We start from the raw sequence: 18,557 nt of genomic DNA on the forward strand, positions 1-18,557 counted from the left end.
TGGGCAAGGCTGCTTGAAGGTAAAGGGGCCCAAGATAGTTGGTTGGTTGACATTAAAGGACTGCTTTTTCCGTGCTCAAGATCAGAGCATCCCAACACGTAGGAAGTCAAGGAAGAGGGCCAGGAGACCTGCGTGGCTAAATAGGGAATTGCTGGGTATGCTCAGGTGGAAGAGGAGAGTTTACAGGTCATGGAAGGAGGGGCTGGCCACTTGGGAGGAATATAAGGCTGCTGCTAGAGGATGTAGGAAGACAGCTAGGAGGACTAAGGCATCCTTAGAATTAAACCTGGCAAGAAGGGTCAAGGACAGCAAAAAGAGCTTTTTCAAATACATGGCAGACAAAACTAACCCCAGAGGCAGTGTAGGCCCACAGATGAACGGGATGGGTGCCCTGGTGACAGAAGATACAGAGATGGCAGAGTTACTGAATGCCTTCTTTGTCTCTGTCTACTCTGCTGCAGGCAGTCCTGAAAAGCCCTGTACCCCTGAGACCTTAGATGAAGTCAGGTCGATGGAGCGGTTTGCCTTAGTTGATGAGGAATGGGTTAGAGATCAGTTGAGCAATCTGGACATCCATAAACCCAGGGGTCCAGATGGGATGCACCCGCGGGTGCTGAGGGAACTGGCGGAAGTCATTGCTAGACCACTCTCCATCATCTTTACCAAGTCTTGGGAAACGGGAGAGGTGCCTGAGGACTGGAGGAAAGCAAATGTCACTCCAGTCTTCAAAAAGGGCAAGAAGGAGGACCCGGGTAACTATAGACAGGTCAGCCTCACCTCCATCCCTGGAAAAGTGATGGAACACCTTATCCTTGGTGCCATCTTAAGGCATATCAAGGATAAGAGGGTTATGAGGGGCAGTCAACATGGCTTCACCAGGGGGAAATCATGTTTGACCAATCTCTTAGCCTTTTATGAGGAAATAACACGGTGGATGGATGATGGCAGAGCGGTGGATGTGGTCTACCTTGACTTCAGCAAAGCATTTGACACAGTCTCCCACAGCATCCTCACAGCTAAATTGAGGAAGTGTGGTCTGGATGATCAGGTAGTGAGGTGGACTGCGAACTGGCTGAAGGAGAGAAGCCAGAGAGTTGTAGCCTATGGGGCTGAGTCTAGTTGGAGGCCTGTAACTAGTGGAGTGCCTCAAGGGTCAGTACTGGGACCGGTATTATTTAATATATTCATCAACGATTTAGATGAGGGAATTGAGTGTACTATCAGCAAGTTTGCTGATGACACTAAGCTGGGAGGAGTGGCTGACACGCCAGAAGGCTGTGCTGCCATCCAGCGAGACCTGGACAGGCTGGAGAGTTGGGCAGGGAGTAACTTGATGAAATATAACAAGGGAAAGTGTAGAGTCCTGCATCTGGGCAGGAACAACCCCAGGTTCCAGTATAGGCTGGGGAACGACCTGTTAGGGAGCAGTGTAGGGGAGAGGGACCTGGGGGTCCTAGTGGACAACAGGATGACCATGAGCCAACACTGTGCCCTTGTGGCTAAGAAGGCCAATGGCATCCTGGGGTGTACTAGAAGGGCAGTGGTTAGTAGGTCGAGAGAGGTCCTCCTTCCCCTCTACTCTGCCCTGGTGAGACCCCATCTGGAATATTGTGTCCAGTTCTGGGCCCCTCAGTTCAAGAAGGACAGGGAGCTGCTGGAGAGAGTCCAGCGAAGGGCAACAAAGATGATTAGGGGAGTGGAGCATCTCCCTTATGAGGAAAGACTGAGGGAGCTGGGTCTCTATAGTTTGGAAAAGAGGAGACTGAGGGGTGACCTTATAAGTGTCTATAAATATATAAAGGGGGAGTGTCACGAGGATGGAGCCAGGCTCTACTCAGTGGCAAACAATGATAGGACAAGGGGTAATGGGTACAAACTGGAACACAAGAGGTTCCACTTAAACTTGAGAAGAAACTTCTTCTCAGTGAGGGTGACGGAACACTGGAACAGGCTGCCCAGGGAGGCTGTGGAGTCTCCTTCCCTGGAGACATTCAAAACCCGCCTGGGCACATTCCTGTGTAACATTATCTAGGTTTTCCTGCTCCGGCAGGGGAATTGGACTAGATGATCTTTCGAGGTCCCTTCCAATCTCTAGCATACTGTGATACTGTGATACTGTGATATTCATTATTTACATAAAGTATTAAAGTAATGTATAGTAGGAAATCCTAGCTTGTATATAAACTTATTTCCATTACTACATGTATCATTTACTTTTTCCAGTGGTCACTATCTTCTAATTAAACTAAATTAATTTATTATTATTTAATTTAGATTTATTAAATTCTAATTAAATTAAACTACAAAGTTGTATGACAACTGCGTATTTACCTATATTACTAAACATTCTTTTTCCTTTTTTTTTTAATAAAATGCCATTAAATAAACATTTTGAAAAGGACAGAAGAAAACGGAAAGCGTCTGACTGCAAAAAGGGAGAGTAAAATGAAGAGGCTTTTTCAAACTGTATTATTAGCTAATCCTAGTTACCTGAACAAAAGTGGTTGCTGGTAACAAGTGGTTGGTTCTGAAAGGCCTAAGCAACTTGAGGTGATCTGGGATACCTTAGTAGATCTCCATAAATTCAAAATGATCAGTCTCTTCATTCCCTGTAAGACTGATGCATGCTAAGGGGTATATTGCCAAAGGAAAGAAGTGCATTGAAGAGACTTTCATTTTAGCATGAGATTTTTCTTAAACATTTTACAGCTACTGAGGGAGCTTCCTCACCTCAAATTCATGAAATCATGTCCACTTAGGTTATAAAAGATGATTTTTTTCATTTTGTTTGTCCTCTGATGATAAAGGTCAGCAGCTTGTCTTAACATCCCCCAAGAATGACTTACAGCCACCTAGCAAGCGTGAGAGCTTTGATACATGAGATTCCTCTCAATTTCCGTATTCTGTGTTTTCAAAGGATGAAAGGTTGCCTTTAATAAAATGTTTTCACTTCCACACATTATCCACAGATGAGCTTTTCATGATTTTCTCTCGCCATACTATATCTTTCCATAAGTGACTTTATGCAGTTTGCATACACTCTCCAACTCTGTAAGCACTAGCAGAATATACATCATAGGATAAAGCATCATCTCCAGTTTTAATGGGAGGTTGCAATGAAGTCAGATATTACATAAATGTCTAGGAAGATGGATAGTAAGTCATGCAGAATTAAAAAAAAAAAAAAGGCAGTATCAATCTACATAATATCATTTCCTGTCAAGGAATAGACTATCTTAAGTGTGTGTAAACAGCAATATTACTCATGGCTACACCACAATGCAATTGCTTACTGGATTTGAATGAAGTTTCCTTGAATATAAATGAAGAGACAAAGTGAAGTAAAAGAAGCAGCTGAAGCTAGAAACCAGAAAACTTAAAAAGAAAATGATCAAGTTAGATACACCTCCTTTTATTGTGTGTGTGTGGGAATGATTATTAAACCAATAGATTTATAACACTAGCCAGACTGAAGTACGATGTGGAAAGAAAACTGTTTCCTAATTACATTCTGCCAATGTGCCTCAGCCTTGATATCCAGCATTACTGACAGTGTAACCCTAAGCCTCTTTTAAATAGAGTCTTAAACTTACATCAAACTGTTTCAGAAGAACTGGTGATTTTTAGGAAGATAAATGATTGTAGAACCCTAACAAATGCATATCCCTTTGTGCCGAGAGAAATCTAACACTTGGATCACATCATCCAGGCCTGCAACATCTTCAGCATGTTCATTATTAACTGAAAATTACAACAAGAAATGGGAAGAATTTCATCTCCCATTGTCAGTGTGTTGCCCTGATTTGAAGCAAACCCAAAAGAGTAGCAACATGTAATTACCTGGGTCTGGAACTAGACCAATAGGATTATGCCTAAACCTTTTCAAAAATTGCCTGCTGAAAATGCAAAAAGACCAATACATGAGGTGACCTACCTGAGCTGCCTTCCCATATCATCCTGCTACCTGATCCACTCCACACTCAAGACAAGCAGAAACCAGAAAAGAAACTGTCATGAAACCGTGACAACAGAAAATCTCATCCGAGACAGCTTGAAATGAGAAGCCAACCTCCTCTCCAGTAGCCAGTACAGAGATGATGGGAAACTTAACATGGCAAAAAGAAAGGAGCAGCCCAGAACAGATGTAGGAAACTACTAACAATGAAAAAAAATGGGGAAAAGATACTCCCGGTCTTCTCCCAAAATTAAGATCTCTTATGGACCAGACAGCTGGAGTTTGCATTCCTCTAGACAAATCAAAGCTGTTTTCCTCCTGTATGAGCACTAGGACAATGTTAAGAACAAAAGACAGAAGCAAAGACTGAGCTGAAGGAGCAAGAAAAATTTCACTCAATTCCAAGAAAAAATATTGGAGATTGCAGTGGCAAACTCACAACAATGGATATACTGGTTATCATGACAGTACTCACCACAGCAAAATTTCTACAGAGACTAGCTGAGCTGGACACAATTTCTCCACTACTGTCTCAGCTTTTCCACCACAGAAAGAGCTGAATTCAGATTATAAAAAAGCAGACTTGGACATTTGCTTCATGAAACATAATTACTTCTTACTCAGCATGTTAGAAAACTTACTTAATTTTGAAATATTTCTGCTGCAGAAATTTAAAAGTATTTTTAGTTTAATTTTGCAAATTTAAAAAGGGAAAGTTATTAGATGGGAAATTTGGATGCTTATTTCCCTGTTTAATGGAGACTGCTGAATCTGAAGTTTTCTAACAACCTGAACTGAAAAAATTATTCTTAAATGTCATTTCCCCATGAATGTCTTGTTTTGACCATTAAGTAACAATTTCCTCCAGCTCCTGACATAACAGTACTAACATCTGAAACTGTCTTTATTTGCATGTGTAGTACCTAAACAGGATACTCATCACAAATGAGTAAAGTAGCTCATATCCATCCAGCCTTCTTTCAAGCTTTCTGAAATATAACCAAACTTTTCAAAAGAATCAAAGGATTTTAAAAGCTTTCACTGACAGGGGAAAAATATATTGGACTCAGAATTCTATTTTTCTACTTCTTTTAAGTCCAGTTGTCTCTGTTCCCTTGCTTATTTGTATGGCAAATGTGGATTCATTCACTGAACAGTTAGTTGTCAACTAAAATTACATTTCATATTATCCAACTGAAATAACAGTTTATATTATTCAAAGCAAGGCATGGCCCCTCCTTGTGTAATGACAATAAGTATTTATTTAGAAGTTTCTGAGATCCAGTTTCACAACTTATTCAAATATAGTGGGAGAAAAGGAAGCCAAAGAAATTTTCATATCAATACATCAAGGAATTATTCAGTGTATTTCAGACTCTACATGTTACAGTTTTGATCATAGCGGATTATTTGCATAGCATCATCTTCCAAAAATATAAAAGCTACTTAAAAATACAACTACAATTGAAGACTACAATGTCTAAGATTATTTAAAAAAAAAACCAACAAAAATCCAAGAGGAATTGATGCTAATCTTACTGAATGAAGTCATCATTTTGGGACTTGAATGCTTTCAAACCTTGCTGCGTTTAAAACAAGGAATTTTACAGCAGATGGGACTCCCAAACTTAGGTTTCAAATTATGAGGTTAGTTTTAATTTTATTCACTCAAATGTTAAACTTGGAAAAAACATTGTTAAAAAAGATTAAATCAAATCAAGGATAAAAATCTCAACGGAAACACCTATGCCATCTACACAGGAGTAAGGTTTGAACAAATACATCTTGAATGATATCTCTTATTAACACATTAGAGATAGCAAATGTTTAACCAAGGAGATAACCTTGAAGAAGTCCAACAGAAAGACAGAGTCAAAGGGAAAAAGCATTTCAATATTAAAATAAGAATAGTACAGGATCACCCTGAATCTTATCTCCCATAATGGGCAGAGAGGCTCAGAAATAGGAGCAATTTTCAGTATAGTATAAGGTCAGGGGAAACATACTTAACTTGTGCTCCTCTGGTTTCCAGCCACTTGAAGCTCAGGATTCCCGGAGCCAAGTATGACATCTTTCTATTAAAGAATTCTCAGTGATCCTTTTCCTTTCATTGCATTTCCCAGTCATTTTCTACACGTGATTTTTTAGGACCCTCAAAAACCTGCAGAAAGTCACACTGTAACATTTTGCTTTGTATGAAACATAAGCCCTTTTTGCTTCCTTTGCATCGAATCAGCCAGGTTGGAAAAGACCTTTAAGATCATCAAGTCAACCATTACCCCAGGAGAACTTCTTTCATGGAATGATATTGGCTGAAGCTGCCCCGGTGTATGTGCTGGGAAGCACAGACTGTCCCTGAGGGGGGGCTCTTACCACCGTGATACTATGATAACTTGGTCAATGCCAGAGCCATGCTGACTTGTGTGCCCCCAGTGTCCACCCATGAGCATTCTCAGACCCTGCCTGGCCACCCAGACATGTCAGAAAGCAGGCACTCACTGGTAGCACCCCATGTAGGACCTTCTCCCTCCCTCCTAATTTTGTGGTCAGCCCAGGGAGAGGGCTGTGCAGTGCCTTGCATTAGATGAGACAGTGACACTGGGACATGGTCCCAGCAGCAGTGGTCCCTAGGGTGTGATTGGCGGTAGATGCTTTGCAGGGCACTGGTTAGCTGCCCTGTGAAGATGAAGCTGTAGAAATGAGGTGAGGAAGCACAGGACGGACCAGTGCTCCTCAGGGAGTTTGCCTTCCAGCCCATTGCTAGAGGCAGACATGAAGCTGCTGTAAAGTTGAAAGGTAGGCAGGAGCCATCATTTCATCTTGCCCCAAGAGCACCAGTAAGTCTTGATGCCCTTGACCAGTCTCCACCTGCAACCTTTGCCCATGGCACCAGGAGCCCCATTTGAACTCAGCACTGGCTTTTAGTCTTTGCCTGAGCTGTATCACGGTCTGCCTCCATCTCTTTCACAGCGATGTTGGGCCATAGACATTGTGTCTCTGGAGTCTGGCACATGGACTGATTTCTTGGCTTGACCTCAGTTTAAGCTTCAAAGCAAGATGTCCAGATCAAGAGAAACAGGTTTAAGGTTAAAGATACTACCAGCCCATTAGTTAACTTCCTTAACTTCACCATTAAAAGCAGAGTCAAGTGGCTCTTTTAGAAGAGCTCTTTTCCGGTGTAACACTGCCATGAATGAAAGGAGAAACGACAAGATCCAAGTCAATTAAGTGTAAGTTAATTAGCTTCTAAGGAGCTTCAGGATGTCAGACTTTCAACTATTAAGGTAAATTTTATCCCTTTTCATTAAAAAAAAAAAGAAAAGAATAAATTCTTTCATGTCCTTGTTTCCAAGGATCTCTGATGGGAAAGGGAGTTTGGCAGTAGTTCCATAGCTGTCAGCCAAGTCATCAGGCATAGAATGTTACTTTAATAATAGATAAATGGCAACAGATTTATAGTCAGCAGGTATGTAACCTAGGGACATAGAAGCATTAATTAAACCAGTAAAGGAAAGCAGAAGCTCAAGAAGAAAAACCTGAACAAGTATTTGGGAAGTACTGATAAGGCCTGATTTTCTCTCTGCACAGCTTGTGCCTCCAGTGGTTCAGCCCCTAAGATGCAAGAAAGCTGTGAAACACGCTATCAGAACACTTGTCAATCACTGGACAAGCTATATGATGGTCAAAAGGTACTTCTAGGGCCTTCAGGAAAACAACAGAATGAATTTATGATGTAGGTTTATCAGTGACTAAGCAACTGCAGTTTTGATTATTGCAGCAAAGAGGCTTAAACGAAGAAGGAGAGTGATAATAACTAAATTAAGGATTATAATTCTTACTTTCTCTTCATTTCAGACTTTTTTTGTTTCAATTGCACTTGCTAATTTCCGTGTTACAGACTTTCTGTATTACGCAGGGAAGACAGACCATTCTGCAAAATGAAGCTAGATCAGGTGGTGCTCTCTTTAATTCCAGATCCAGGGGGTTGAAAGTTAGACAGGCAGAGGTACACATTTAGCACTGGAGATACCTGTTCCTCTTTGAAGAAGATGTGAAACAGAATTGGAGAAGAATAACCTAGATTCAAAAGAAACACAGTTGTTGCATTCATTAAATTATCAGTGAAAACAAATCTGAGGGAAGTCTTAGGAGTACACAATGTGTGTGTATATATTTTATATATACACAAAGTATGCATGCACTTCATGTGAACTAATTGCTTCCTCTATGGAAATACAATTAATTGTATTATTTTGATGTTTCCACCAAATTGTCTATTTTTGTGTCTTTGAGTCTAGAGTCTTTGTTTAATGGCCTGAGCAAGGATGACTAGTAAATGAGAATAAACTTCTAACTTTGGTCTAAATAATCTGTACTTTATCATTTCAATCTGCAAGCAAATTAAAGACATCAGAACTTGTTCTCTGAATATAAGACTGTCACCTTACTATCATGTGAAGAAGTGTTTTCCATCTGGTTAATCAATATGGGATATTAATGCTGTCAGCTCCTTAGTCAAGTGAAATTAAATCAAGATTATAGTTAAATGGAAGATATATAGTTGCTCATGTTCAAAGATATTCTACAGAGCCAAAAATACTAGCCTGGAGCAGGAGTTTGTGTGTCTAGCTTTACATATTTTTATTGTATGAATGTAACACTTCTTTATCAGGTACTGTAGTGATAGGACAAGGGGTAATGGGTTCAAAACAACAGGGGAGATTTAGATTGGATATAAGGAATAAATTATTTATTGAGAGGGTGGTAAGGCACTGGCACAGGTTGCCCAGAGGGGCTGTGGTTGCCCCATCCCTTATGGTGCTGAAGGCCAGGCTGGATGGGGCTTGGAGCAGCGTGGTCTAGTGGAATGGGCTTCTGCCTGTGGCAGAGGGTTGGAACTGGATGATCCTTTCCAACCCAAACCATTCTATAATTCTGTGAAAGAATCTGGCTTCAAACAAACTTTGTGTTGCTTTTGTTCTGCAGAAAGAAGATTGTCACTTTATAAATGAGGTGGAACAAAGAGAATTGGAAATGGAATAGTCTATTAAAGAGAAACATTTCTCTTATAAAAAGAAGATTTTTGAGATACCGCATGTTCAGAACCTGACTGATTATCACACTACACTCATCATTTCTTCAGTTCTTAACTTACACATGTATAAACAAGATGGAAATGTGACATTAGACAAAATTAAATAGAGCACTATAACACAGCAGCTGAAAATGCAGTTGGGTTTTCAAAGCATTATTACTTCAGATTTGTTACCAGTAATGGATAAAATGTGTATCCAGTTTTCAGAAAGAATGAGTCTGTCATTACTACTGTGTGGACCACATCCTAATTTGCATTCTTAGTGAAACTGAAGCTAATCTAGAACCCTAACATGAAAAAGGGTCCTCTTTCCTAGGTTTTTGAAGGTGTGACAGTGAAGGCATAATGAGCAGACCAGCGATGGAAGGAACTACCTCAGATTGCCCAATGCAACCACCTCAAAATACCAGAAACAGATGACAGATTTCCACAAGAAACCTTTTCTTAGTTGCTTGCAGCCATGCAAATGACAGATATTTGCCACTCTCTTCTCTATATCTTAATGCACAGGAAGTAGATGATTTTTTCAGCATGTTACATTTCTATAAAGCCCTCAAACTGAAGTTCTATGCTTCAGTTATTTAATTTATTCATTAAATATTTTGCATTTCATGCTACCTCCCCCCAATTACCCCAAGAAAAATTAGCATAAGAAGTAGCGTTTGAGAAAGGTATTTCAAATTATTTGCACTGTACTGAAAACCTAGCTGAAAAATGAACTTCACTTGGGCTTTGATGCTGAGAGTCTAAAAGAGAAGTTTTTCTCATTAGTAGAAATCTTCTATTAGTGAACATTTTAACTAGAGAAAACAAGATCAAAACAATCCCAAGTGCTAATTACGTTCTGCGTATGAAGTTGCTCCACCTTCAGAAGCACAAGTAATGAACAGACAGATTTTTTAATAAACAGCTTCTCTTACAGGAAATTAGAACTGTACATCCCTATTGAAGAGAAAGCAACAGCAGAGCTCTTTTAATTCACTGAAAACAATTCAGCAGTTTAGTCATAATGGAAGGAGGACACATCAGTTACAGGACTTGTGCATTAACAGCAAACCTAATCTGCATAAGCACATTGATGTTGTACAGATCTCTCTGGAGTCCAAATTAAAGAAAACAAGATGTGACAAAATGGAAGAGCTGCAAATGGAAAAACTGCAAACATTTGTGAACAGGTTCCGTAGTCTTGCTGCAGACTAATCAATCACGTGGTAAGTATATGATGAACACATATGGGAATGCTCAGAGTGGAATAACAGGTAGATAAATTGGGTGATACAATTTTGCTAGTTCTGCTGCCACAATGGGAAAGCAGCCATTCATTCTGGTAATGACAGTTATTCCCTCCAGCCATCACCACTAATTAAATAGCCATCTTTCCTATTCCACTTTTTCCCCAGATATAGATATGATCAAAGGCAAAACAATATAAAGAAGGAACAGGAAACTAGATTTAAGTAATAATTTTAAAAGCAAAGTGAGATAGCCTGAGATACTAATGCAATCCCGTGGAAAATAGAACATGCTTCTGACAGGAAGACAGGAACAACAGTGTGTGAGGTGATGTGTGCATGACTATAATGTTGTAATTGAAACCTCACGCCTTTCATAACTCTTAAAATTGCTAGAAAAATGCATAATGCACATACAAATGGGAATGGTTTATGGCTAGTTTATCAGTAATGTATTTACAGCAGGTTATTACAAGTTACACTGCAGCCTATTTCAAAGTTAGGATTGCCTTGGTTTCAAATACTCAGAGCAGACTCAGAAAAGAGAAGGTATCTTTGAAAAACAAATCATACATTACTTATTTAAAACCATGGTACAGCTTAACATTTACAGGACTCTGTATGCACACTAGGAGCTGCATACCAGTGCTCAAACCCTCTCCTACCCTCATGAAATGCATTTCTAGTGATAAGCATAAAAGTTTAAAGAAAAAACAAATCAAAATAGAATGTGTAGAAATTGGTATTAGCCTATCTTTGTGGCTTTTAAATGACAGCATCAATAAAACAGACAGGAGAAAGTTTCAGCTGAAGTGATCCCTCTAACTAAAGGGCAAAGTCCCTTTTCTAAGTACAGCACACTGCTTTGCTGAAGTGGCTTGGGGATGCTCTTACATATACTCTTCCCTTCCACAGGCCAGCTCAGATGCTGGTCACTGCTGGACACAATTTACCCCTCAGGTGCCCTGAGAACCTTGTGTCACTGCCAAGACTCACAGACTTTCTTCTCTTATACAAGGAATACAGAGCTATGTGCAAATGGGGGCTTAACAACAGAAAAAAATACTAAATTAATGCTATGACACAAACTCAGCATGGTAATATTGATACAATTCCAACAATTTCAGTAGTGACTGGCTCTCAGTTAGTACCCCCAGAAGAGACTCATACCACAACAGCATCAGTGGCTTTCATTTTCAGAATGCTGAACAAAAACTCCAGTAAGTGCAACAAATGGCTTACACTTGCTCAGTGTAACAGTAAATCTTCTGGATGGCTTTTGATGACAAACTGCCTCCTAACCTCTCTTAGTTACAAGTTGCTATAATAGCAAGATCACTAAAATATAGGTATGTTACAATAGGGAAATACTGTAGAAAAAAGACAGACTTGAATAAAAGTTTATGAAAAATACTGGAAAGACTGAGGGATGAGTAATTACAACACCCTACTATAGATTGGCATGTGCCAGTTTTCGTATAAACAGCAATCACTCTTTTAATCTTTACACCACTATCCTGTTTCAGAGGTTCTTGCCTCTAGAGACAGTTTCAACATTGCTTTGAACTCTCTAGGTTTCCTTCTCCAGCTACTGTCCCTTTTGAGCAGAAAGTATCCCTGAGATATACTTGGTTGACGATTTTTAGCATACCTGAAGTTCACCCAAAACTAGCATTTCACCAGGAAGGATCTTTGCCCAAGTCAACACCAATGGAAAGCTGAATTACGTGTTAATGAAGACAACCAAGTCCCATCATCTCACACCACTTGCGTGTAATTTTCTTTTAATTTTTCTCAAAGGTACTTCAGATTTCACCTCACCATTAATGAACCTTGCTAGACTTAATGGCCCAGCAGCTCTTTGTGTGGATACCCAATGGGGAGTCTGTCCATTGTGAAGAAAAATCTGTCTGCTTCAGCCTCAGGGGGCTGATCCACCTTAATTAGTGAGGAATCAGGAAAAGGTAGAATCTTTGTATCCTGAAGCATTTTCTAATGGGTCATTATCTTCTATAGCCTGTAATACTATGTCTTAAGTTTTAATCACCAAGAACTATCTTGCCACCTACTCCTTTGTGGAAAAGAACAGCAGTCTCTATCCACTCTTATCACGTTTTTCCTTTAAAAATAAACATGCAAAATCCCCTCACTGCACAGGCATGTGAAATGCAGAAAATGAATATGATGAAAAAAAAAAAAAGCTTCAAATTATAAGTGGGACTGTAGCTCAGCAGTGCAACTTAAAAAGGGAAATACAACATCCAGTACTTATGGAGTAACTAAATCCCATACTTTAATCATAATATTGAGCAAACTAATGTCTTGGCACACTTTTCCTGGGCTAGATCCTGCAGACCAGATTTATCATAACACACTTGTGTGAGCCTAAGCAGTGGGTACAAGGCACACTCAAACTGCAAGTGCATGTTGCTGTGATGGGTGTCTAAAAGGGGGGTCCAAAAAATATGGGAAGGTGTTCCTTGCACAGCAGTCCTCTAATGTGCAGCACTTTGTTCACTTGTACTTTTCCCTGGTAGTTCTCTAAGTATTGAAGTATCCTCTGAGGAATTTTGCAGTTTAAGACATTACTGCCCCAAGCTGTCAACCTCAACTGCTCCATAGAGGTCACTCGCAACAGAAGCTTAACAAGAGATGCCAATCTGTCATCTGAGAAAGGCGAGAAGTGCACACACATCTTTCTCTGTCAACTCACGTATGAACATGCTAACCTATGGCACAGAAGATGGTGACATAATGCCAGGAATTGCTGCAGCAACATTCATCAGAAGATTCTGCATCCTAAGCATGATTTTTATCATAAAAGGGATTTTAAAACCTTTCAGCTTTAGATATTAAGCCTATGAGCACTCCCGTCAATATTATTGCGGCTATAAATATGTAAGGTAGCACCTTGCTGAATTAAGTTTTCATTCCTTATATATCAGTATTTCTAAAGCAATTAATGAAAAAACCCTAGAACATACCATCGCAAACTCCCCAGGGAAGAAAGCATTAACTGAAACAATCATGTAGTTGACATATGGTTTCTGTTTCTAATGAGGCATGCCAACTAAACAGAAAATAAAGGGATACAAGCTTTGATACTTCCAGATATAAAATAATTAGTCTCAGGACAGAAAACACTGTTATCCTGAGAGCTGACTACCCAATGGCTCACAATAGGTTTCTTGTACTTTGTGGCTGCAGCAGACACAAGGGCAACAGGTCTGACATACTATTGAAACTTCTGCATTCCATCTAATATACGTTCACGTGGCTTCCTTTTCAGCTTCATAACTCCTACTAAAGTGATTAATGCTGGCGGAGGGGAGTATCAGATGACTGGAAGAAAGAAGGTTTATCCGATATTGCCCTTTGTTAACTTAGCACACTTCTCTCTGGGACAGAAGTGTATTCAAAACCAGGGCTAAGGAGCTGGCTAAGACATTTCTGCAATATTGGCAAGAACTGAGCAGGTGATCAGGGCCCTGGCTCAGGGAATTATCCCATACTCAATTCCCTTCTGCAAGGGAAAACATCCCAGTAGTTCCCAGAGCTGCTCCACTACCAGTAGTCACTAAGACATCCATTTAATGTTTTTTATTACCCTGCAGCCACAGGAACAAAAATCAATTCTGAAAGAAATAATGCCTGAGGATGTGTAAGACTACACTGAGGTTCCATTGATTCTCAATATGCATGTTATGATACACATCTATAGAGTTAGAGATATATGCATTTATTCAAAAATATCAACCTGCAACACAAACTTCAGAAAATGCAGAACAAAGATATATGGAAATGCACCAAAATTTATTCCCATCCTGAAAGAAGCAAAATGTAAACACACTATTAAAGGATGGATTAGCATGTCTAATTCCATGAAAATTAGAATTAAAAAAAAATTATAAAACTGCAATTAAAAGAATGAAGAGAGAACATAAATAGGATGAACCCTACACTCTAATGCAAAATAGTATGTTGAACTGTAGTCGTGCTATCAAAATTACTAATTGAGAAAAAAAATACAGTCTCTTCCTGGGAAAAGACTGATAGTAAGCAGTTATAGTTATCATACAGGAACTGGTGAGTTTCTAAAACTTTTTTATGTACCTTCTATCACTTGCAGGTCCATAGAAGGTTTTTCCTTCAGTTTGTTGCAAAAAGAATGGAAAGAGTAAGATTTTTTTTGTTGTTTCAAATACTGCTGAACAGATTGTCAATTTGTTCTTCGGTTATAGGTTAAAACTGCAGCTTTATAGTACCCATTTTTCTCTTTTTAGTAAAAAAAAACTCAGAAAATTTTCATTTCTAACTAGTAAAGAAAACCATTTTCAGTTTCAAGTTAGAAATGCAGACATTCCCCTGTTTCTTAATACAGTATTTTTTTACCTGAATTTCAATTTCAGTTGACAGGATGTTAAAATATTTTCAGGTTATAGAACAGTTTGGTCAAGAACTATCTAAATCAATCAAAGGTGAAATAAAAGATACCAATGATAAGGTGGCTTATTTTGTCCCTACTGCTGAAGTAGGAGAAGATGCACCTCCTGAAGAAGCATCATCAGCTGTAGTCCTGAAATAATTAAATATTTTTATTTTGAGAAATGATGCAGAAACTAATTTCCATGGTTACTTTGTTCTGCATTTCACAGAGTTCTAACCCTGGAATTTCTCTGTTGCACCCAATATACGATGCTAGCTTGTTTCTAAAGTCAATGTCTACACAACGAGTTGCAAGAGTATCTTGTGTATCACAAGGTTAATATCCTTTCTTCATTTTGCAATCCTCTGCTTACTTCAGTTTCTCTTACTGCTTCACTGTACAAAGTACAAATACAGTGTTTGGTTTCTTTTTAATTCACTGAAGGACTAACTTGTGGTGAAGCTGATTTTTTATCATTATTTTGCTCCCAACCGATTTTTCTATCAGTAAAGATGCACACGGACAAGTCACAAAGATATTTTAAAGATAAAATACAGATAGATCTCATCAAGTAGAGCCAGGGTTTCTATTACTGTAAGTGCATTGCCCTCCAAAGGGAGCTTATTTAAACAGCTATCTTATAGGTATAACTTCCTCCAAAAGATTGTGGGATCATTGGATTTCCAAGCCCAGAAACCAAATAATTGTTCTTGGGTGTAAGACAGGGTCAGGAGCCCTAACACCACACTAACAATTAATCCCTCAAGAACTGGCTTAAGGTCAGATAGAAGCTCTAAGTGTAATGAGTTTAAAACTCGCACTGTCTGGATTGCCGTAGGTGCAAAGGGGTGACTAGCTACATTTGGGGAAGCTCTACAGTTGACTACCTCAGCAGAGCAGCTTGCAGGATGAAAGCTGTACCTTCAGGCTAAGACCAATGAACCCATTTCATGGATGGCTTGAATCAAACTTTGATGTGGAAGTGAATCACTAACTCCTTGTTTCCCTGTGGCACTAGTATTTGTAAGCCACCTCATATAGACCATGGGATAACTCAGGATGGGAAGGAGCTCAGGAGGTTATCTAGTCCAACTTCCTGCTCAAAGCTTCCTTCTGTTCTTCTTTCTGAACCTTTTTTTCTGGATACATAACAAATGTACAGGTGCATTTAATCACTCTATGTTGTAAGCAAATTCAGTTTAAGAAGGAGATGGTCAAAGCCAGGTTAGACAGGGCTTGCAGCAGCCTGGTCTAGTGGAAGGTGTCCCTGCTTGTGGCAGGGGGTTGGAACTGGATGGGCTTTAAGGTCCCTTCCAATCCAAACCAGTCTATGTTTCTATGAGATTATGTTCCAGGATACTATTTGGCTTTAAGTTAAGGAAAAAGTAGCCCCAGTGCCTTATAGAAAAAAAAAAAAAATCCAAAAAAACAACCCAACATCTAACACTGCATAATATGGAGCATAAATCACTAGCTTTAAGGCCATTTTGGCTTTTCTCTTAGCAGCAAAAGTGCACGTAGGAGTTAACATTAAAATTAAAATGAAATAAATGTGCTCTCTAATGAACTAATATATGTGGGTAAGGTAACATCTGCTACTTTGTTTTTAACAAATGTGTCAAATATTAGATATGCCAGCATTCATGCACATGCTCTGATGGAAACTGGAGAATTTGCTTTACTTGCCCAGCAAAAAATGGAAGATTTTATGTCACTAGTAATATCAGTGCTAGGAGAGAAAGACTGAATTTTCTTCTTAAACAAAGAGACAGCCCTTCTTATAACTGCTGGTATACTACAGAAAAGGAGTCTAAATTGAAGTGATTTGGGAACAAGAAAATAACCTATTTTTTAACTAGTTCTGACCTACTTTCTATCTCTGAACAAAATTCTAAGCAAGGAGTCCAGTAATCCTGGACTAGGTCAGGATCAACCCTGGCTCTGCTGCTTCCTCTGTTTTTCTTTTCCCTTACCAAACAATCCTAACAGGAAAATGCCAGAATTTCCAAATCAGTCTAGATCTGCTCTCACAGAGAACACAGTAGATATTCCCTACTACTTCACAAGCATCATCTATTCCCTTATAGAAAGTCTTGGGAGTAATGAATTTCAGTGGATTTGTTAGCACCCACCTTAGATTGTAAGCAAGAAGATTCCATGCCAAAGCCTACTTTTTACAGTGGAAAGTAATGAGATAAAGCCTAAATCCTGAAAAGTGCCCTTGAAAGGAGTTGCAAATTGATCTAATGCCCAGTTTCTTCTCTGTGTAAACTGTTCACAGACATTTACTTGCTGTAATGGGTGACAAAACTTGAAAGCTTATTATATCTGTATTTTAAATATTTAACAAGAAACTACAGCAATTCCTCCATTTCATTTGTAAAGTTCACATTAACCAAAATGCACTTCTAATACACCTTCAGCCTACAAATCATTTTTCTAGTTAAAATGTTGGTCTCTTATCTGTCACATATGAAGTCCTGGCTCCACTGATGCAGATATTAAAGCTACCACTGGTTTATTTTGTGTTGGCTTCTATACTACATATATATAATTATATTCCATAATATATTCACCCACTCTTAGTTATTAATATCCAAGTCACTTTAATAGTCCAAACAGTTCTGCAAACATCACTATCCTTCTAATCTCCAAACATGTAATAAAAATGCAAACAGCATGAATTAAAAATAAATAAATAAGTACATTATGTTTACTATAAGAGAAAAAAAAAACATTATAGTAATAATTTATCATGTACCTCCAGTATCTTATTATTCATGCTGCTGTCCATAGTAATTTAACATCAAATTGATGTACCCAGATGAACTAGTCCAGAAAGTTTGTTACAACATATGGAATCATAGGCAGTACTTTCCCTGAATGAAAAACAAATTCAAGCACAAATAGCATTGGGTTTGTTCTTTGCATATTAAAATAATCCATCCAAAGGGGAAGGAAAAGGCAGCTGTAGTCACCCCTTCCTTTCTGTGCTGCCAAAGGCAGAGAGAATACAAATTGCTCATGACTTGTTGCTGAAATAAATCTGAATGGCTTGGCACTATGATTACACCTTCTAAGGTCAGTATACAGGAGCTAAGGGGATGATGCTGAATTTCCCAGCTATCAGAGTAATTCGACGAGTCTCTGAGATGCAGGTGGAATGGTTGTGCAGCTGGCACTTTCCCTCTACTTCTGCACAACAAAATGCAAATTCACTTTTAAATCCTTTTTCAGTACTACAGATCACATCCAGACAGAACTTGGTTCACAAACTCATTTTAAATGATAAACACAAAATGTCTTATACATCCTACATGCAAACACTGCATTAACACTGGGGAAGCTATCAGCAAGTTTCTCAAAAGTTGAAATGAAATTGTTTAAAATTAGATATTTAAAAGTTAAAATAAAACTGTGCTGCTGTGGATCAACTTTAAACTGTATTTTTAAAGTACTAGATCAGAATTAATTAAAAGGTAAGTGCATACAAGAAAAAGAGAGACAAGAAACAGCATTTTTATACTTACATGTTATAGACTTAGACATTATCTACTAATTCTCCCCCTAAATCTAAAACCAGCATGTATCAATGGAAAAACTGTGGGAGCATAAACTGTGGTTTCCAAACAATTATCTAACTATCAGTTTTAGCAAAGATTCTCATGTTTCTTATAAAACCATTCAAAAAGACAGTCTAAGTTGTGATTCAGAAAAATGCTCTGATATTGAGGACTGAATTTCACAGGTACTTAAGGAGGATGCCTTCCTCTATACTTAGCTGCATTTTCCCTTAAAGATCTCCAAATAACAAGACTAACCCATGTTTTAGGTGAATGTCTGCATCAC

This window comes from Pezoporus flaviventris, unplaced genomic scaffold (genome assembly GCF_033815535.1).
Source record: "Pezoporus flaviventris isolate CSIRO_AGI_PZ_B2104156 unplaced genomic scaffold, CSIRO_AGI_Pfla_v1 ptg000078l, whole genome shotgun sequence".
In the NCBI taxonomy this organism is placed as follows: Eukaryota; Metazoa; Chordata; class Aves; order Psittaciformes; family Psittacidae; genus Pezoporus; species Pezoporus flaviventris.